Source organism: Rhamphochromis longiceps, linkage group LG19 (assembly GCF_057381845.1).
Source record: "Rhamphochromis longiceps isolate RC_006_pf linkage group LG19, R_longiceps_female_GT1.1, whole genome shotgun sequence".
Lineage (NCBI taxonomy): Eukaryota > Metazoa > Chordata > Actinopteri > Cichliformes > Cichlidae > Rhamphochromis > Rhamphochromis longiceps.
The window spans coordinates 17,876,394-17,898,701 of NC_140575.1; the positions used below are offsets into that span (position 1 = coordinate 17,876,394).

Genomic DNA, 22,308 nt, shown 5'->3' on the forward strand with positions numbered 1-22,308 from the left:
CAAGAAATCAGTTTGAGATAATTTTTTGTCATTGTGTGCTATCATGCTTGAAGCAGTCTCAGATGCTTGAAACAAAAAAAGGCACCTGAACTTCTTTTCGTCTGTGAAGACATTTGTCCTCTCATTGAAGAGGCCTCTTCAGTACTAAAACAATTGACAGAGTCATGGGTACTATTATTGAACAGAAGTCCTGTTGTTATAGAACTGAAGAAGGCTGTAGCATTTAAATGATGCTCAGTTGGTACTAGGGGGCCCAAAAGTGTTCCCAGAAAATATCACACACCATTACACCACAAGCAGTCTCTCCCTCTGACTCAAGACAGGATGGATCCATTCTGACTCTGCTATCTCAGTGTTGCAGCAAAAATCTAGACTCATCAGAACAGGGAACATTTTTCCAATCTTGCATTGTCCAATTTTCATGTGCCTTTGCAAATTGCAGTATCAGTTTCCTATCCTTAGCTATCAGAAGTGTCAATAATGTGGTCTTGTGTTGCTGTAGCCCATGACCATCGTGGTTGAACATGTTGTGTATTTATCACATATGCTTTTCTGAATAACTATTAGCTCGAAGAAGTCTGGTCACTATCCTCTGATCCCCAACTTCAACAAGGATAATTTCATATGTCAGTTGTTAATGGCCCATCAGTATGTGGGAGCTATGCTGAAAATCCATGCAGGCAGTAGTGGTACAGATGTGGACCCTATGTTAATGCAAGCCATGTACAAAACATTATACCACATATACCAAACATCATGCAACAAAGGCAACTAGTTAAGAACATACAATTCCAATGGGTTGATTCGTTTTCTGAGATAAAGCTTCCAGAAGAAAAAAACAGCAATAGCAAAGCTGAGGTGTTTCCAGTAAACATAGATTTTAGCTCGAAGAAGTCTGGTCACTATCCTCTGATCCCCAACTTCAACAAGGATAATTTCATATGTCAGTTGTTAATGGCCCATCAGCATGTGGGAGCTATGCTGAAAATCCATGCAGGCAAGGGTGGGACTTTTTGATGAGCACACCATGTGCCCAATCACAAGCAAAGACAGACTGGGCTCATACCATTATGAGAAAGAAGGAAGGGTGGGGAGAAGTTCCAAAACAGCAAGTGTAGTGGTACAGATGTGGGCCCTATGTTAATGCAAGCCTGTTGGGAAAACATAAAATAAGCAGTATCTGGTACATTGCAATAATACTGGAGACTGCAACACTGAGTGTAGAATTTATAAAATTAGGAGTTGGATAAAGTGATACCTGTTTTAATTTTCAGCAATGTTGTATTGCAGAGGACAAAAGGTTTCAAAACTGTGCAGGCCTTAAACCTCATGTGTGTTCTCCCTAGTGGTAGAAAATCCATAAAAATAAGGCTTTTTTTGAAAACACTGAATAAAATAAAAATGCTCCCTGAAAAAGACTAAAGTTACTTTTCAGTATTGAATATCACAAAAAATAAACTATGTACAAAGTGTCTTTGAATGGCACAGATGCAGAAATGTCTGCATGTAGCACAGAGCCTCAGGCTCAGTGTCTGAGTGTTTAAACGAGTCTCAAAGGCCTAAATGTGCACTTGAAGCCATTTATATTCTTGATTGGTTGATCGGCTGCTCACCACAAACAAGCATAAATCTTGGACTTTTAACTGGATTTTCATAAGTTTTACAGTTTGTCCTAATGATAAAAAACCTCCCTTATGGCCATTCATACGACACAAAGTAATTAAGCAATAACCAATTAACCTGTTGAACCCCAATGCCCCCTGTACCAGGCTCAATAGGGAGAAGATCTGGTTTAACGGTATGTACCACCAGATCTGTTATATAAATATAGACATGTGTGGTATTCCACAGATATGTCAAAATGTCAGCTAAAAGCCAATGAAACCATTTCAGCAACCACCAAACAGTTAAAATGAAGCAAACTATTAAAGAGCAGGTAAACATATAGTGCAAAAAGTTGTAAATACAAAGCACGTATCCCTCTGTTCACATGGTGGCACATACACGGACATTCTGCCAAATTACAAAACGCTTAGCTATGTCCCTGTCATGAGATTTTGCAGTGAAGTATTCCCAGCTGGCATTGCCACTATTGTTCTAACTGTGCAACTATCAAAACCTTGCAAAACTCAGTTTGCTAGTAAAAGAGCTTAATCAATCAAAGCTCACACTGATTGCAGCTGAAATTTGTCTCCTAGTTTTTGGAGTTTTTTGTTTTTCCTCTCATCCTTGATTGAGATTGGATGCACTTTGTCATTGGACATTGTCAGTGGGCTTGCTGCTCTGCACAGCTTTCACACACAACAGCAGAGTCTGAATATGTGGGGCCATGCTGACTGACATTTAAGGAGTCAGCTTAGCAAAGCTGTGTTTAAGTATTAATTAGAAGGGATGCCGTTTACTTTGAATGGAAACAATTAGCTGTTTTTGAGCACAGAATGAGTTGGGTCATAATTTCATGCCATTATATAAAACACTCTTACCTGATTATATTGGACCTACTCACTTGGGTTTTTGGTGTGCGGTAGTTTCCAATCTACAATTAAATTAAGACGTTAATGATATCACCATGTAACCATATGCACCTATCAGCTTGATTGTTTTCTGCACTGAAGCATATCAGCTACACCTGTGTTTCTCAATCTGTTTGATCATCAGAACCAATATTAAGCTGTTCTTTGTCTTTACTACTTAGCATCAATTTCAATAAATTGACACCGAGTATAAATTGGAGTTTTTGGATAGTCATACGATTGTTTTTAAAACTTTGAACAAATCATTTTATTACTGTCCCTATAGCAGCACTTGTCTTAATAGGAGGGCCCATTTTGTTGTTTTAAGTGTAAACATCATACTGATTTTATTCTTATGCCATGTACAAAACATTATACCACATATACCAAACACCATGCAACAAAGGCAACTAGTTAAGAACATACAATTCCAATGGGTTGATTCGTTTTCTGAGATAAAGCTTCCAGAAGAAAAAAACAGCAATAGCAAAGCTGAGGTGTTTCCAGTAAACATAGATTTTTCTGTACTCAGAAGTGGAGCTGGAGGGAAAAAGAAGGATTGATTTTCTGCTTTTTGTGTCTTTAGTCTCTTTTAGCAGTGCTTTTTATGCAGAGGTGAGCTCGAGAAATATACAGATCGTGTATGATGTTAAAACTACTTAAAAGTAAGGTGAAATACATTTTGCAACATGTCGTTTAAAGACATCAGGTCAAGACAAACATAACTTACACAATATCAGTATTTATTATGTTATGTTTATATCACGGTAATTTTATATCCTTATATGTGGAAATATATGTAGAAAGGTTTCTATTCTCTGCCATTAAATAAACAACTGCATACAATGACATGTTTGGTTTTCATGTAAGATGGGTTAGATAAATAAGCTTCATCTCCATATAGAAAACAATCTGCCACTGAATGATTTCAAGAAACATCCATCCATCCATCCATCCGCTTCAGCTTATCCTTTTCAGGGTTGCGGGGGGTGCTGGAGCCTATCCCAGACAGGTCGCCAGTCTGTTGCAAGGCTAACACAGAGACAGACAACCATTCGTGCTCACATTCACTCGTGCATTCACACCTATGGGCAATTTTGGATCAATCAATATCTCAAGAAACACTTCAGAGTAAAATAAAATCCATGAATGTGACAATATAGGACTATACAATCCTTTTTAGCTTTTGAATAAAGTTTTTACTATTCTTTTACTAATTTTCCTTTTATCTTTCTGTATTCCCACACACTGCATCCAACCAGTAAGATATACTTTTAGCCCACAGACTATATATTCTTAGATCCCCTTATGTTTCATACCGTATCTGTGGTTTACATTGAATCACTCCATATGAGAGTTTGATAAACTATGAATGCAAAAGGAAAGTCATGTTATTTAACATTATTTACAACCATGTATATCAAAGACTTTTTTGTACACCTAAACATAAGAAACAACAGTGGAAACAAAATTAATGATGTTCTGTTTTGCTGCTCAAGTTTCAAAGTCCTGCACAAACATGCATAAAATGAGCAAGAACACAAAGAAATGCCTGGAAAGCTTGACTGGTGATGATAGGAAAACCTCCAAACATGGAGTGCTAAGTAGGATGTAGGCTACTGTATGTCAGGGATGGGCAACTCCAGGCCTTGAGGGTCAGTGTCCTGAAGGTTTTAGACATTACCCTGCATCAGCACACCTGAATCAAATGATTAGCTCATTACCAGGCCTCTGGAGAACTTCAGGACATGTTGAGGAGGTCATTTAGCCATTTAAATCAGCTGTGTTGGATCAAGGACACATCTAAAACCTGCAGGACACTGACCCTCGAGGCCTGGAGTTGCCCACTCCTGCCTGTATGTTGAGGTAGGTGTTTACCTAATGAGACACAGGTGGGGCATAAAAGGGCAGGGAACCAAGGCAGGAAGTAGGACTACGGGGTGATTGTGGCTCAAGAGTTGGGAGTTTGTCTTGTAATTGGAAGGTTGCCGGTTTGAGCCCCGGCTCGGACAGTCTCGGTCATTGTGTCCTTGGGCAAGACACTTCACCCGTTGCCTACTGGTGGTGGTCAGAGGGCCCGGTGGCGCCAGTGTCCGGCAGCCTCGCCTCTGTCAGTGCGCCCCAGGGCGGCTGTGGCTACAATGTAGCTTGCCATTGCCAGTGTGTGAATGTGTGTGTGAATGGGTGGATGACTGATTGTGTAAAGCGCTTTGGGGTCCTTAGGAACTAGAAAAGCGCTATACAAATACAGGCCTTTTGCCATTTAACACAAGGGTAAACAGGAAATGAAAACCAAATCATGTGTACTCTTCAATTTATCAAGTGCAGTTTTTTTAACATAAAAAAAAACTGAAGTAAATAACATTGTGTGGGATATCAAATAACTGACTCTGTTCTCTCAACTTTAGCAGCGCAAAGTAATGTTAGCGTCACCAGCTAAGTCAACAGAGTGGTGCTATGAGACAGCTGCAGTGCTTAAGGTAGAATTTCAAACAGTATAATTCAATTCAATTTTATGTATATGCTGCCAAATCGCAATAGCTGCCGCCAGGGGTTATATATTGTAAGGTAAAGACCCCACAATAATAATCAGTATAATGAGGGGATTACTTGTGAAAAAAACAAAAACAAGCAGGTGTGGTTGGGGATGGAACCAGAGTGATCCTTTATACTCGTAATCCTGTTACAGTATTTATTAGTGCTGTTAATGTAATGTTTAGCTTAAACATATTGCACTAGCATTTAGAATATTGTATTATACTTTTGATGAAATTAGCATGTCCAATTTTCTTTCTCCTGTTTCCCTTTACAGACACTTGCTTCTTTTAAACACATCTCGAAATCTCCAGACAGCGAAGGAAGTGACCCTTTTTATTTACTTAGAATAACAGCAGACTTTCACAGTTTGGTTAACACGTTTGCCTAATAGACACAAGATCCCTAGTTCAAGATCAGGAGGAGTCACCCTGGGAAGGGTTTGTCAGGAAGGGCATGGGGTGTAAAAAAACCCTTCTTTGTCAAAAGTGTATGCCAACCACACTGCAAGCTATTGCTAGCTACACACTATAATTTTGAAAAACAATGTTTGATTAAGAACTACCTTCAAGTAAGCCTGAATATTTCTACACACATAAAATATAACAACTCTTTATGTATTCATGGAGTGGAGTGATTGATTTAAGTTGGTATTTTATGTCTGAATAATAGGAATGTCTTTTTGTGATTTTAATGCATACTGATTCACTGAGTTTTATGACCTTGGTTTGTACCTACTAATATAAGCTGTGCAAAGAGAATCTGCCTCATGCAAACATCACAAGATTCACACAAGCTACACATGAAAGTGTGTAGCTCATTTTTTGTGCTTTTATTCATATATACAAGAAAAAGTGATTCAAGCTTTGACTAGTATTCTTGAAAAAGATTATTCGCTAGGCACCTGCCAAATGCCAGTCTTAAAGCATCTCCTTTCCATTTCTACTGTCACCAGTTAAATTCCATTAACATAAGTAATTGAACTCATTTTACCCCTGTGAAAACCCATTTGACTTCTAATCATAATCTGATTCCTAATTTTAGGCAGCAGGAGATCAGTGTCTTCTCTTTGTTTCACTAGCACTGCTGGACTTGTTCACCTGAGTGTATGAACATCTTTTTTCTGCATAGGGCCATTATCAGAGCTATAACAAAAGAACATGACGGGCCTGTTTCTCCTATCTTTAAATCATCACCAATATGTTATGTTTACACAACCACTTCACACTAATATACTTGGTGAAGTCTTCTGATGGTGTACCGTGCTCCAAGTTATGTAAAGCATTAAGACTGAAATGGTAATGCAATTTCAAAAGCAGTGGGGTTGTATTTCTTCATTTAAGGTATAATGTGTTTCTTGGTCCTTCAAGAAATAAATATTGCCTCAATACAGCTCATATAGCAGATTTTCCCCCAACAAACACTTTCTGCTAGTGAATAAACATAATGAAACAGTTGCAGCCCAATCTAAAAGGTCATTCTAACCATTCATAAATGCCAATGGCATTAAGCACATTAAAGGGTATCAGAGCAGCCGCTGGGGGAGAGTAAGCGAAAGAAGGGGAGCTTTGACATAGCTGAACATCAGCCTTGTCTGAAGCCAAACTACCACAGTTATCAATTCAGGCCTGGGTACAAAGATGCAGTGTGTTTCTGAGGCCATGTCTGGGCAGAGCTGGCCCTATGTAGTGTTTATTAGTCAGTAACAGCTCTCTTTGCAATCTTGTCAGAGCCCAGAGGCAGGATGAAGCAGCAGAGGCCAGCTAAGGCTGTCAGCGCCACCGAAATCAAAGTACCTCCACAGTTTTATCACAGCACAATCTCCTGCCATGACACCGTCACCAATGTTGCTGTCTGAGTTTGCACGCCACTTTGAGCAAGATCTGGTCTTTTAGTTGGAAAACACGAGGAAACATTTCTCTACTACTGGAAATATGATTCAGGTACTACTGGACAGTAAGCACTTTTTTCTAGTATATATATATATATACTAGTGTGTGTGTGTGTGTGTGTGTGTGTGTGTGTGTGTGTGTGTGTGTGTGTGTGTGTGTGTGTGTGTGTGTATATATATATATATATATATATATATATATATAAACAAATCGTCTCTGTGTGAACTAAAATAATATTAAAAATAATATAGTATAATAATATAATACTAAAAATGAAATACTTTCCCTAGAAAACATCTATAAACTGGTCCGAAAAAGACTGAAAGGATAAGAGCAACGTTGACCTGATAATGGTGACATGGAGATATATTTTTAAATTATCTAGAGAAATTGAAAAAGATCCACTGGGCTGTTTGTTCATAATACATAAATATCCAAATTCACATTTTTAATAAAGACGGAAAGGGAAACTAGAGTTTTTGCTCGCTGGCATTTCTCACACTTCACAAAGCTATTCCAGAAATGTCACAAAACAGATTTTATGAGTAAAGTCATTGCAGCTTCTTAGATTTAGTCAGAGCTACTTAAAAAAGTACAGCTGTGTCTTCTTCACATGTTCTTTAGTTTCTTCTTTCTCAAGAAAACCTACATTTTAATGTCACATGTATTTGAAAATCAAATTTTAAAAAAGCTGTTGATTTGACTGGAGAGGAACCTTCAGTGATGATGCATGAGGCTTCTTCATCCTCAATAGAGGATGAAAAACCGATTAGACAGACTGGGATTGGTGCTTGCCTAAGATCAGCAGGTGCCTTGTTTGCAAGAAGCAGTCGACACCCCAGGACTGCCCCACATGCAGTGCATTGCAGAAAAGAGCATGCAGGCGAAAAATTGTTCCTCTAAAATGAGCTGCATGATGGATGGATTAAGTGACACTTTTTTTGTTCTGCCAGTATGGAAAATCTCAGTTTGTGAGCTATTGTTGCAGAGGACTAGCAATTTACTCAAGCAGAAGAATGAAGCAGCAGTTTTGGGGATAATTTGCCTTTTAGTGAAACTGAATCATGCGAATAAAGTAAAGCTCAGCTCAGGGTCAGCAGGACATTGTTCACTGATTATCTCCTGGTATGTTCATCGAGTTATTTCAGAGAGAACACTGTACAGTGCTTAAGGCTATTTTTTTTTAAAAAGAATCTCTGCAAAAGGATCATGTTGAGTGTGGAGAGCTGTATAATGAACGCCTCTACCTATAAAATCCTCATATTAAGAAAAAATGTAAAAAGAAAGTCTTTCACAGAAGTCAAAGAGAAAATGAGCATTTTCTTGCTCGCTTCTCATATTTCCTCCATTAGGTCTCAGGTGTATGTAACCACTGAATCACTGCACCCTCTGTTCAGACGGTCTAACAGAATGACCAGTCTGTGCTTTCGTATGAGTCAGAAGAATCTCAAGCCTTCCTGTTGTTTCAGTACAGCTTTTAACACCCTCAGGCTCAGCAAGGAATACAAGCAGTCCTTCATTTCAACCCAACATATTTTCCCAAATGATGGTTTCACAGCGTGTTGGCTCAAAACTAAAAGTTAAAAAATGAAAACAAATCTAGAAGAATGAGGGTAAACAGAATTGAGCTTAACAGACTTTTATGGCCCGCTCTTCATGTTTTTTTGCTTGAGGCCAGCAGCTCAAAGCTGTATTAACCACTACTTCCAATGCATTGAGAAACCTGTTGTCAGATACTATACAACTAAAACTCTTTGACGTCCTACTTCAGAAAACAGCAAATAGGTTCGGTTGGAGCTAAAACTGGGAAAGTCTGACCCATTTCACACAGTCTCAGGTCCAGTCAGTGTGTAAATGAATATGTTTTAAGAGAACATTTTCCTTCCTCTCCTTGTGAATAAAACAAGGTATAAAACTTTAATGTAGAGATGTAACCTTTTTTCAAAAAGGTCAGCACTTGCATTGGGATAATAAAAAGAAAATCTAACACGCTATAGTAGAGATTAATGAATGAACTCACTGGACCACTTTTTGCCATATCCATACTAAAGTGATATAACTAATATGTATGAAAGACTTTTGTATCTATGTTGATGTATCCATTAAGTGTTGCCTTCAATCGACTGTGTTGGACCATTATAACACTCATGGCACTCATTGGGTGTCATGAGTGTTAATAATGATTTGAGCACAAAATTTAGAACATTCAACTGATTAATTTTGAACTTCTCAGACAAATCAAACACTTAATTTAATGGAACTACCAGCTATGTAGGTAATGTTGGAATAATGTGACCGGGGGTAAGTGCATGCACAGCATTGTTCTGAAGGGTAAGTGCATCTTTAAGATAGCATGTAAGTCTATCCATTCAAGATAAGGCTGACACAATTGTCTACACCAGAGAGACTAAAACACATTAAAAGACTAATGTAGGAATCTATTAGGTCAATTGGACTTTTGGGCAGAAAAGACTCCTTTGTAATTTTTAAACTGTCCATTATGAGTCTTACACTTCTACAGATATTGTTATAACCAGTTTTCTCCTATGAAGTACACGATCTAAAGGAGAAGCTGATGCATTACCAGTTGTTCATCTAGCAGCCATAAACATAACTGTTATGAGGTAGGTTTAATCCAACTTTTTAGTGTTATTCATCGTTTATTGTTTTAATGAATGTGTCCTCGGTGCAGGATTAAAATAAAATCCCATGGTCACTTGTCAGTTTACTCTACCTGAGCAGTGACCTTTAGGAAGAGCTATAAAACACTCTGCAAGAGTCACTGACGTGAACATTACACCCAGGAGTTCAGTCAGCATATACGGACTTCTTGTGGCCACAACATGTCAGTAGATTAAATGCCAGTAAGACCTTAAGGCCACTCTTAAACTACTGCATTAAAACAGACTAATCACTGTTAAATATTCATCGGGTAACTATTTGTTCAAATAATTATTTTACCTTCTCCATCAGTTCGTCTGTGTGTGTGAGAGTAAGGGGTTCTTCCTGTCTTTTTGTATATCTATTCAGCACCCACTTCATACCAGGAACAAATTGAGGCTTTGCTGAACCTGTTGACATCTAAAGGATAGCCTGCTGTGGGATTATACAGGCTCATCGCCTGAGGCTGTGTGGCTTTCCTCTGTGTTTGCTTCACCGGTAAAAGGCAGAGACATAATTCTAAGATATTGTTTGTTTCTTTTTTTCTTTTTATGGCACTGATCTTCTTTTGGTAGCAAAAACTTCAACGTCTCAATTACAATTCACAGCCACTACTTTAAACTGTGTATCCTGACTGATATGGCCCATAACCACAAGTTTATCAGGCTGGGACACAGTTGGCATTCGCTATCACACATTCAGCTCCAGCAGTGAATTATGTTTTTGCTCTGATTTTATTTTTTACACTGTCAGTGAAACATGCTGTTTGTGTTGAAATTTGCAGAAGCACAAAATGATCACCCGAGGCCCAAGGCGTTACATTCTTTAGCACTCACCTAATTTTCCTATTTTTGGCGGTTTCCTCTTCATCCCAGGATATGCTTGCCAGCGGCTTATTATAACTAATTACGGCACAATTACACCACTTCATGTAATCATGTGGAACACAAGCCATGCAGTGCAACACATCTTAGTTACAGTTAAAGGGAAGAATGCAAGCTAAATGACTCCATTCATATTATAGAAACAATATCAGCTAGACTTGGTTAAACCAATGTTTGTTAGCACATCTATATATTATCATTGCTTAGAAACAGGACTAAATAAGAAAACAAGGGGCCAAATAAGGGACTTTGTTGTAACACCACTGCCTTGTCTCAACATCTCCTTAGGCAGCAGGACACTGGGTTATGGCAATATTGGGATGGGCTGTCTCCTAAGTTATCATTTATCTCACCCTAAAATTATCCTTTTCCTAACCCAGTCACTGAAAGTGAAAGTAAAAGCAGGAAAACCTAAAAGATTTAGTGAAAGAGAGAAAAGAAAGCATAAACAAGTGCAGGGCACAAAGGTCCAAAATGGGAAACAAACCAGGATCTGGTGGCTGATAAATCTGCAGATTTTTACAGACCTGATACTTCTTGGTGGTTAAATGTTCCAGCCCCAAAAGATACCTTGTTTGTAACGCTGACGCAAAGGGGACATTTAATGAAATTGTATTATGTGAGGCAAGGTGGACATGAAAACTCCGAAGCCAGATAGCTAACAAATGTCTGTAAAAGAAAAGAATAAAAATGTAGTAATGGCAAAGTATAAATCTTACCCTAAACCTAATTCAGATGCTGCGGTGAGACCTTAACAGTGAGATGCATATAAGAAAAAAAACCCAAAAAACAAAATAATGAATGGAAGCAGAGTTAAATAGAACAGCTGTGTGAATATTACATCTGAGAGCATGGGGCATGTAACATAGCCCCTTTATCTCGGAGGCTAATCTTCTGCATTGTAGCCTGCTTTTAGAACTGCATTTAGAATGCATTATTTTTCATGTCAGTAAACACACTGAGTTTGAGGACTTTGAAGAAGAGATTACATAATGGTTGACTGCTGGGGTGACTGAAAAAGACAACTCTGTACTAAGCACAAATGTAACCAGCCTGAAATTATTTTACTAAACGATTTGAATATGGATAATTTGTTTGCAACCCCATCTATATTACACTCTATCAAGATAAGTCCTGTCAAAGAAAACGGGGGGAAGTGTGCGTCAAACTCAATTTCCAGTGACAATCAATAAAATCAAACCACTCAGATGTGTGCTGTTGTAACACAGAGAGATTTATAAGGGGAAAAATATTTTACTGTCTGAAGCTTCACAATTCCTCTCAACTGAATGCCTAATAAACAAGCAAAGGAAAGGTTGGTGTTCAAAAGCAGCGCAGAGGGAACACTGTGTGCATACTGTAGGCTCATGCTGACTATGAGACGTAAACTCACTGCTGTGAGACAAGGACGGTGCTTTGCAAAGAACCCATCAAGAGAGCAATCATCGGGGAGGACCCGAAAGGAGCACGGCGAGATTAAAAGACCTGCTATCAATTTATCAAAGACGCCGCTGAGACGGAACTTCAACTTTAAGGCAGAATTGGGACATTTTCCACCTAATGACTGCAATTTATAACAGAGCATGGACAACTCTGAAACTAAAATCTTGAGAGCCAATTATAATAAACACTTAAAGTTGCATCCTTGTGAAGCGTACTTGTTGATGACGCTACCGACTGCACAAAATATGCTAATAACTCCTGAGAATTCCACTCAAACGAACACAAATGTATACCGCAGAGCTCAAGAATATGGTGTGGCACATGTCAAATGGGATTTAAGGTGCAGTAGAAAAGGAATGAAAAGATGTCAAGAAAACATGAAAAGAATAATGCTCCTTGTGTAACTTGGCTAACAACTTTGTTATAGAAAAACAAGCGGAGCAACAAATTTCTTGTCTTCTTCTTTCATTTACCACCTTGACAAACTCTGCAGCAGAGTAAAGATAGTTGCCTATGTGCAGTAGCATCTGACCTTTTTGGAGCCAGTCTGGGCGACTCTGGCTGTCTTACTGTGAATAATAAGTGGGCCTGCTCTCTCTTTGACCACAGACCTTCATCCAGACAGTGATTTCACACGTTTGCCAATGCCAATGACTCATTACTTCTGTCTTTTGTGTGTGTGAGTGTGTGTGTGTGTTTTTCGCACTCACTATTTCTTTATTTTGCTCAGGGGCTTAGGAAGATAAGCTGTTCCAGCCCCTCTCTAAATTACAGCTCCTTCACTGTAGCGACATCCCCAGCAGAGCCTGAATGTTATCACTCCACAGCGGCACGAGGAGCTCTCCATTTTAGATCTCTGGAGCTAAACAGTTTTTGTTGCTAACCTTGGGGCCCACTGCACATGAGCAAGTAAGAGGAGCAATCCTGATGGAGCTGCTGTCATGCTTTTGGTGATAACTTCAGCAGTGTCTGTGTTTTCTTGCAGTGCAGCAGGAAAAAAGTCAAGGAATTTGTAGGTGTAAATTTAACAAGCAGCATTCAAATAACACAAACACAGTTTTGTCAGCCTGTTTATACATTAATGATATATAGTGAGTTCGCTAAATAATGTATTGCTCACTCACAGGTTATGCTAACATTAATATTTACCGATAGATGGAGCATCTGAGCCAACAGCTCATGTGAGGTGGCACTAAGATCAGCTTTTATCTTGACCTTGTTCATCTAAACTACAGCTATGCTAAATTAAGTTGACCCTGGTGTAGGGGTATTTTTTATAGAAAACAAGTTGGGAAAAGGAGGGACATTTGTGACAATGCCACCAGCACAACCACAACTCTTACCATCAAGAAGCAAAATGTGTCTTGTATCAGGGATAATCACTTCTAATCGCCATGTTGGCAGACATGTTTGCCACCTTTCCCCTCTGAGGCTGTGATCCACAGAGTCTGTGAGCTGTAATTTACTGTAACAGGCAAGGGTACATTACACTTCGAGGTTGTTGATAGAAATCCATCTTACAGTCAGCTCTAGAGTGTGACTTGAAGGCACAGAGAGTAACAATATAAAGTCTTTAGAGCAACACTCGGCTTTCTTTTCCATTTTCCTTTCAGTTTTACGAACATCAAATATTCAGACATACTGTATTTGTAAAGAAAACAAAATAGCATATATCCCATAAAGCATATTTTTATCCTGTATGAGACACTGGAACCCACATGACTGCCTTTTACTTTCAGTCTATCAGCTCTACTGAACGTTGTGTGAGCAGCAAAAGGCTTAACTCACAGGCTTTTAAAATGTAAAAGTTAGTTGAAATCCTGTAGCTTGAGTGGGCTAGAACTGCTGACTGTGATGAATGAACCCACCATTAAATGATGGGCGCCACTGTATTCAAAAGTGCAGCAGTAACAACAACAGGGAATTCGTGTGGGAGGGGAGAAAAGGGTCACAGTGAAACTAAAATGCCAACTCTCAGTCTTTACAGTCCTACTGGGTCTGGAATTGAAACAAAGAGAAGAATGGGAAACATAAAAGAGCAGGGAGGGAGTGAGGTTATAAGATGAATTTACCTTTTGTAATCTGATGCAGTGTAATTTTTCCTAATGTATTTAAAGTGCTTAGTCGTGATAGCGAGAGTTTTAGTCATATCCCAGACGTGCTGTCATCCATACCAGTTCTATAATCATGTCACCAGAAAATACCCCACTTCCCACTGAATTGCTCTCGAGTTTCGCATCCGCAGTCTCTGCTATCTGTGTCCCTACGATCATATTGGTTAGTCAGCAGTGACATCTTAATGTTCCGACTTGTGTTTCACAAAGGAAGGGAGCCGTCGCCTGTGCAAGCTCCCTGAGGTTCTCTAAAAGCTCCACAATGGCTCTACCTTCCACAATATGTAGCTCACTTTGATATACTCTAGAGTCAAGAGCTTCCAGCTGTGACCAGCAAGAAGAAGCCACATCAGAGTAGTGTTGTGGCCAACCCCCAATCCAGCGCAGTAAGGTGATATAGCAGATGCAATAGAATGGCTCTTTGTGAAAAGTTAAGCTGCTACCTAAAGGTGATGAAAGGTGTATGGCAGGCATTTCATCTTCAGACATCTCATATGTAGTAAGTCGTTGTTCTCCTGCAAATATCCACTAAAAACTTGTGCTAAAAATACTTCTCTCAATGGGAACTTAGCACTATGTAGATGTTTTACAGAATACTTTTTGGAAAGAGCTCCGTCATTGAAATAATGCATTAACGATCTGTCAGACAGTTCACAATGAAAAACCATGCCCACACTGCTTTATTTCATTTTTAGGATTTAACTTGCTTTTCCATATATTAAAAAACCCCTGAAACATTTCCCTAAAATCACTAATCATTCCACCAGTCTTAATGTCCGACCCTATGCTCTAAGGATAAGAGACACTTGGAGACTTGTCATATTTTAAAATTCCTTTGGCACCACCACTCATGAGTGAGATTTAAAAAAAAAAAAAACTCAACAAAAATGAGGAGGCCTTTTTACTGAATGTTAGTAACTCGGTAACCTCCAAACCTCCATCCTTCTTCATTAAGTGGCTTTACATGTATGTATGAGAACATACCAGATTCCAAGACCTCCAAAACCTCTGTGCTTTTACCCCCACAAAAACAAACAAAAAACTGCGGCTTATTCACCAGCAGTATTTTTTGATTGCTGCTTTTTGAAAATACCAGCACTTAGCATTAAGGTTGAGGAAAGATTGTGGCCTAGCAAGTAATATATGGTTAATTTATTAAATGTTAAGGTACTGTGATGGCTGCATGTACAGCTACACAGTGGTAATACCCACCATGTTAGTGTAGAGGCTTATACATTGCATTCACATTTGTCTTTAAATATAGGAATTAATTTACAGGACAATAAATGCCTGGTTTTGGCTTAGAATTAATTCACATATCCACATAACACTGCATTCTAAAATAAGTACGCACATTTTAGTTTACACTGTTATGTATAATTTAATCTTTGTTTTCTGAGTTACCTTAGTTGCAGCTGCTCCAGTCCCTTGATTGAGGACCCAAGAGGTGGAAAAGGGGCGGAACGAGCCTTGATGGAAAGCTGCAAACTGGCTCATTCCATGACTCGGGACCATGGGGGGGGGGAATTGGAGTTCATTATGTCATTAGTTAGGTTTTGTGTGTTTTACCCCTTTTTGTGGGCTTATCAGCCACTATTTAAGTTTCCCCTTTGTCTGGTTAAGTTAGGTCGGTTTGTTTGAGTTACCAGTATGGTTTGTTAACTTTGAGTAGAGGGCTGTTATTTTGACCTCTTTTATGGGCCCAAGATTTTGACTCTTTTTGCATGATTTAACCAATTATGTTTTTGGGTTAAATAAAAAAATCCTTTTTTGACTTTAACCTGTGCATAAGTTTCCTTCGCTGCTCGGTCCATCACAAGTACTAAATCACTTGAGGAATAAAGTCACAGTGATTGCCTCAGTACATGAAGGACATAGTACATCCTGTTTTAGTACTTAAGCAGGAAGTAATGGTTTTGCTTTACAGAGAGTTTTCTTCTAGGCATTCAGGCCAGTTTAGATATAATGTAATGGTTTTGGAGAGAAGGACCCAAACACTGGACATTACAAACAAGTAAATCCAAAATCATCCAGGAAAACAAGGAAACAGCACTAGGAAGTGAGCCGTAAAGCTTGATTCCTGCAATTTATAAGACAATCTGGTAGGTGGAAAGTGGAAACAGGGGAGTGTGTATACTGTTGTGATTGGCTGACTCAAGACAAGTGGAAAAGCAAAAAAAAGGCAGGATGCACCATGGATAACAAAATAAACAGTGATCAGACAGTATTGATAGGAATCCAAAAACAGGACATAAAAAGCTTAATTGTCACAATTGGAACGTTTTTTAGATATTCTTCTTATAATTAGCAAATCGAGGATAATCTGTAAATTAAAGAAGGCAAAGTGTGGTTAACAGGTTCCTCAAGATAATTGAAACATCACCTCTGAGTGACCATAAGTCATATTCATAACTACTGTACTGTATATTGCTGTCAACATTAAGGTGTCTGTTGGGTTTATCTAGGCACAAACCCCGCTCGAACAAAAGTCCAAACTGCACGACAAAACAAGACAAGACAGAGCTCTTTGTTGCACTCTAAATAAAGAAAGCACATTTTGTCAGCACAGACACAGATAAAGGAAATGTTAGAAGGTTGAAAATAAATCGTCTGACTGTCTGGCCTTTTCTTCATATTGATAGCCATATTAGGACACATAAAGGCAATGATTATATATCTATATATTTTAGCACAATATAAAAAATATCAATTCAACAGTGTCTTTACTTGGTCTTTTATTTAAATTGTGTGGTTCTCAAGGTGTGATGTAATGGACATAAAAGCAAAACTATATTCTACTGAGTTGGAAAAGGCCTCTGGGTTACTTCATTCAAGTTCTGCCGGTGGGAAGCTCCAGATGCCACACCTGAGACTTTGGAGGCAATTGGTAAAACAACAGCAGACTTTTTTTTTAATGTTGAGAGCTACTAATTGCAATTTCTTCTCAAAACACTGATGTGTCACGTGTACCAAACTGAATTTAATAGTAGTTCGATAAAGGAAGCGATGGAAATAATGGTTGCAAGCAAAAGTGGGAAAGAAAGCTGTTGGATTTTTTCTTATTAATGGGTGGATATTTGTAGTTTGTGTCAAAAAACTGAAAAGAATAAGTGATGAAGGCATAGGACTCTACAGATGAAAACCAGAATAACTTTTACACATGACATTGGGCGTAATTCATGGTGTCCATTATACAAACAACAAATCACAGCTGAACAAGTGTAAAGAAACCTTAAAACCTTCAATGGATATCAGTTTTTCACACATATTCCATCTAATCTAGAGAAGTTAGATAACATTTAAAGACCATTGTGTTCTGAGGTGAGCAAGCAAGAAGACAAACACGCAACGCCAGGAAAAAAATAAAGAAAGGAATTGCTGGAGCTATATCTAGGGGCTCCACCCCAACAGCTGATGTCTCCAAACACTACATCAAGTGTCAGCTTCACTCTGCACATATGCCGCACTCCAGCAGCTGGGCTGTAGTCAACATGAATGCAAACAAAAGACCAACACAGTGACAACAGTAGTGATGATTAAATTCATTAGGGAAATGTCTCCCTGTAATGCATGGCAATTTGAGGTGAAGAAAGCACATGAAAATGCCCTGCAGCTGCACTCTCTTCCTGAGTGCTACTTTTCTGTACATTCATTATTTTAGCAGAGATCAAACGTATCTGACTGCCTTTACACTCCTCCCAGCTTCAAGCTTAGATCCTTTTCTTTATTTCCTCAGCATTCTGTGCATCCATACATCTTTCTGTTGGTGAAGGTGAGCGAAGAAGCCATGAGGGAGAGTTTTCTTCACATAGCAGATGAGATGCCACAGAGGGTTTAAGGCTAAATCCCATGTTATTTTCCACTTAATTTTTGAACTGCTATTGCCCTCCATAAAAGCTATTCCACTTACGCTAACAGGAATTGATCCCCTCTCTATTATTTCCCTGTGCCTTGCTTAATAAAAAAGTCCTCTAGTTGTCATTCCTCCTACATCGCTCTCATAATTTCCTTCACAAAACAACAACTTTCTAACGTTCTCTGTGAGCCTTCTGTGCACGTTGAGCTTCTCCCCACGGTAAAGCTGCCCTACTTCTGAGTGCGTCCTAAGCATCCATCTGCCATACTCGTAAATTGTGTTTCCCTGCGATTGCAGGTTATCTCATTTGTCAAAGCAGGTCTATCAATTTCACCAAGCAGTCTCGACAGAAGGCATTAGCCCTCCAGCGTCATTCTGGCATCAAGCATTGACAGACAATAAATGCTAGTGATATCAACATATCAGATGAGCACTGCTGACAGTTCTGTTGGGACTGTTAGCAATGAGCAGCTAAAGACACAAAAGCAATTCATGCTTTTGTTGTTTTCTGGCTACAAAGGAATGCATATCAGTTAAAGGAATGTAAAAAAGCTTCAAATTGCTAAACTTAAAGCAATAATTGAAGGCAAACAGCTATGTGCCTTGTGCTGCATGTTAGCTGATAGCCAAGCATTAACAACACTGAAGGAATAATTTGAATTAAAGTTTTAAGATTAATGCCTTACAAATCCTGGATCCTACAGTTTCCAAAAAGGAATTCTAACACCTTTAGCAGAAACATTCCCATGTGTTTCAAACGCCGGGCCCTCTTCTGTAACACAGTTGCTCAACACTACACACTCACCACACCCAGTCTAAACCAAAAAAAGAACTAGTGACATCACAATTCCTGTAATGACGTCATTCTTCACGAGCCACATGAGAAAGTGTGTAACTGCTGAGGCTGAGTAGAGCCATTCACTCACAGATGCATTCAGGGTTAGAGCATCATATGAGTGTTTTCTGTTCCTTAAAGTGGGCGGGCCTTGGTTTGCAGTAGATAATTTATTCCTGAATTAGAATCTACCACTGTTTAAATCAGAATCTATTCCTCTTTGTTTATTGTTACTGTCAGTGCAAACTGATTTAACCATGATTATTAATCCACACACATAAAGAATGTGAATTTCTGTTTTCAGTGTCATTGTACAGTAACTTTGACAAGGCATAGAGAAGGTTGTTTATTTGTTGTTGTTTTGTTTTTTCATTGTCATTTAGTATAAAGTACCAAATGACAATGAAAACACTATGACAACATAAATGAGGGCACTTGTTCAATGACCTCAATAGAGAATAGCAAACATAGCATTGAGACAGACATTTCTCTTGAGAGCCAGTGAATGATGGTGAGCAAGTCCAGGGGTATATCAGCCAAACAGACTCAGACTTCAAGTGAATAATATGCGCCTTCATAGGTTTTTGGTTTATAAAGAGTTATGACTTAGATATCAAATGAAATAATAGCTTCTGCCTATTATTTAGGATTTATTTCAAGTATGCACAGGGATTTCTTTTGATTTTCTTTCTTTCTTTTTTGTAAGAAAGGCTCTCTCTTCACCAGAGCAATCTTGATTTTTTATTTATTTATTTTTTAAATAATCCAATGATTACATTGTGAGATAGTGATTTTCATAACCATCCATTTTCAGAACAATTTGATGTCCAAACATCGCCTCTATGCCACCACCAATACTAAATAAACAATCATAATAGATAGCTTTTCCAAATTCTCTTTATCTAAACACAAGCACCTGGACAGTGCAATGACTGAAAAATGGTCATATTAGTCCTACATAAGCTATTCCTGCTCCATTCAGACACATTGCACATTTGGACAATGAGATGGACTAATAAATTAGGCCTACGTGGCTCTGGGAATAAACAGGGTGTGGCGCACCTGTCAATGAGTCATTTTGCATCAGAATATTGCTTGTTTTTGTTGTTGTTTTCTGAGTAAAGGCTGTTGGGTCTCTACAGTAGATGATTTCCTTTTGTTTTATTTTATTATTATTATTTTCTTTTTACAGAAACTTCCTCACTCTGTGTGCTGGAAAGAAATTCTCCATGGTGGGGACAGTCTGGGTTGGGGCGCAGCCATCGATGTCGATAAAATATCAGTACAAATCCCTCTGTGGAAAGGAAACGCTCCCTCTGGGCGCAGTTTGACTGCGCTGTCCGTGGTGCTGAAAAGACTTCAGCGGCCGCGGAACAGGTTCCACCTCCGGACACGGAGTTCGTACTCCGTCCCCGCAACTGCCAAGTAATCCACAAGAGGGTGGTGATTACAGTGGGTGGTGGCGTTGGAGCCTCATGGCGGCCATCCCTTAACCACACACACACACACACACACACTCCCGCATTTGCGTACCTGCCAAACCAATATTTTCGTTGGCGATAACCAGCACATATCGGTCATGCGATTAAAACCTTTTATTCTCTCTCTCTCTTTCTAGCTCTCTCTCACTGTCTCTCTTTCTCTCTCTCTCTCTCTCTCACACACACACACACACACACACACACACACACACACACACACACACACACACACACGCAGCAGCAGCACCAGTCCATCCGTGTAACTTAAAGGGAGTTTAATAAACGTCTCAGCCTACTGTAATCACAGGGGGACGTTTTGGAAAGAGTAGGCTAATCTCTTCCTTCCCTCAATCCCCCCCCCTCTCTCTCTTTCTCTCTCTTTCTTTTTCTCTCTCACTCACACACACACACACACACACACACACACACACACACACACACACACATTTGCAGACCAGCAAAAGGGGCACGTTTATGCACACCAAGAATTAGCATGCATCGGACACAACTCCCCATCCTCTCAGCCTTATGTCCAAGCGCAGTGTTATTTTTCTACATAGGTACAATAAAGAAACGTAAAAATACATTAAAACACAGCGTAAAGCTCCGACGTTTCTCCGCCGATCAAGTTACTTTCTGAGAATACCTGTAATTGCCCAGAAGTGTGAGCCACTCTTCACTGAATTAACACAACGCCTGCCTTAATTCCGCAAATACAATCGAATGATGTATCACTTGGGTTTAAATCCATCATCGGTGTATTAGAATCACACTAAAAGATGATTTGTAACCAATAGACGCAGCACATATACATAAAAGACAATGCAATAAAACTGTTAAGTGCATCTTCAATCCCCGTGTAGTGTAAGACAGGCAGAACTCTTGCACGAATCGGACATTTAAGGTTTCGACTTACCTTTAAGGGCAGGAAAGTATCCATTATGTGCCGCCGCGAGCTTTAAACGGTACACTCTTTTTTTTCCTGCTTCGAGTCTAAAGCCGCTCCCTTCCCATTCATGCACTAATTCCAGAAGAGGAACTGCAAAAGCAACTGCCCGACCAGCCGCATATCGCTTCTTCTCTCGCTCCTGACAATTTTTCCCCCCACCAGCAGATGCTCTGGAAAAACCTGCGCTTTTGCCGGGAGCCAAGCTGCGACACAGAGCTTCACAGCATTTTTTGTAGTTTTTCCCTTTAAGTAAAAATAACTAGCTCGCTGCTGTGTGGGCTCGTCTGCATATTTCCATGTGAGAGTGCAGCTACATGGCATAGGCGTTTGTCTATTTTTTCCCCCCGCGGTGCAGTAATTACTAGTGTTCACGTCCTTGGAATCGGTTGCTTCTCTTTTGTTCCTAAACACTTATCCAAGCAGAAAGAATGTCTCCTTTTAAAACGAAGTAAAGGCCGTAAGTCCAGAAGAAAACTTTCTTGTTTGTTTTCAGTGATTCGGAAGTTATTAGTTAGTCCAAGAGTGAGCAGATGGCGAGACGCGAAATCTGCGCCAGAAAGACTGCAATGGAGCGGCGGATAACCCTAGATGGCACAAACACCATGAAGTATCACGGAGCCCAATGGACAGGCGGTGGATGGGGGAGAGGGGGGCAGAGACAGGCAGGTCACCCAGACGTGCAGTGCATGTATGCAAACACCCACTGTAGCGAGTTTGTAGCGATAATTGCGCGTAAATAGCCACTTTGGCACGGTCCACAGCAAGCACCGTTCTGTCTGCAGAGGATTAACGATCACGGATTAGCGTGTGCTTAGGGCTCACTGCAACAAAGTAGCCTATCAGGGCTGTGAGCGAGCCTGGTTCTGTAGCATGTTGCAATCTGTATGAGTATGTGGGCATTTTTCCTGTGCATTACCCTACCTGCAGAAGCTCTTAAATGCTTGCAGGTTGCATTCTCTTTGACCTTCAAAGACCAGCAGAACTCTTTAAACAATTAACAGATATTACACAAAAAGTGAAGAAGGGAATGAACTGGTAGATTTACTGTGGTCACAGAAAATACATGAATTAATATTTAGAATAATCAGTGTTTCCCCATTAACTGAACTGTGGAACTGTTCTCTCAGACCTTTTTATTCTTAAGT

The 22,308-nt window shown here is 39.4% G+C and overlaps 1 protein-coding gene across 1 annotated transcript in view; it reads right to left on the bottom strand.

Moving 5' to 3' along the window:
* Positions 1-21,540, bottom strand: part of LOC146646511 (leucine-rich repeat and fibronectin type-III domain-containing protein 2) — a 138,593-nt gene extending 117,053 nt beyond the window's left edge. The window contains exon 1 of the mRNA XM_085391127.1: positions 21,131-21,540. The gene's annotated coding sequence lies outside the window, so the exon portion shown is untranslated. The remainder of the gene's footprint in view (positions 1-21,130) is intronic.
* Positions 21,541-22,308: the final 768 nt, after the last annotated feature.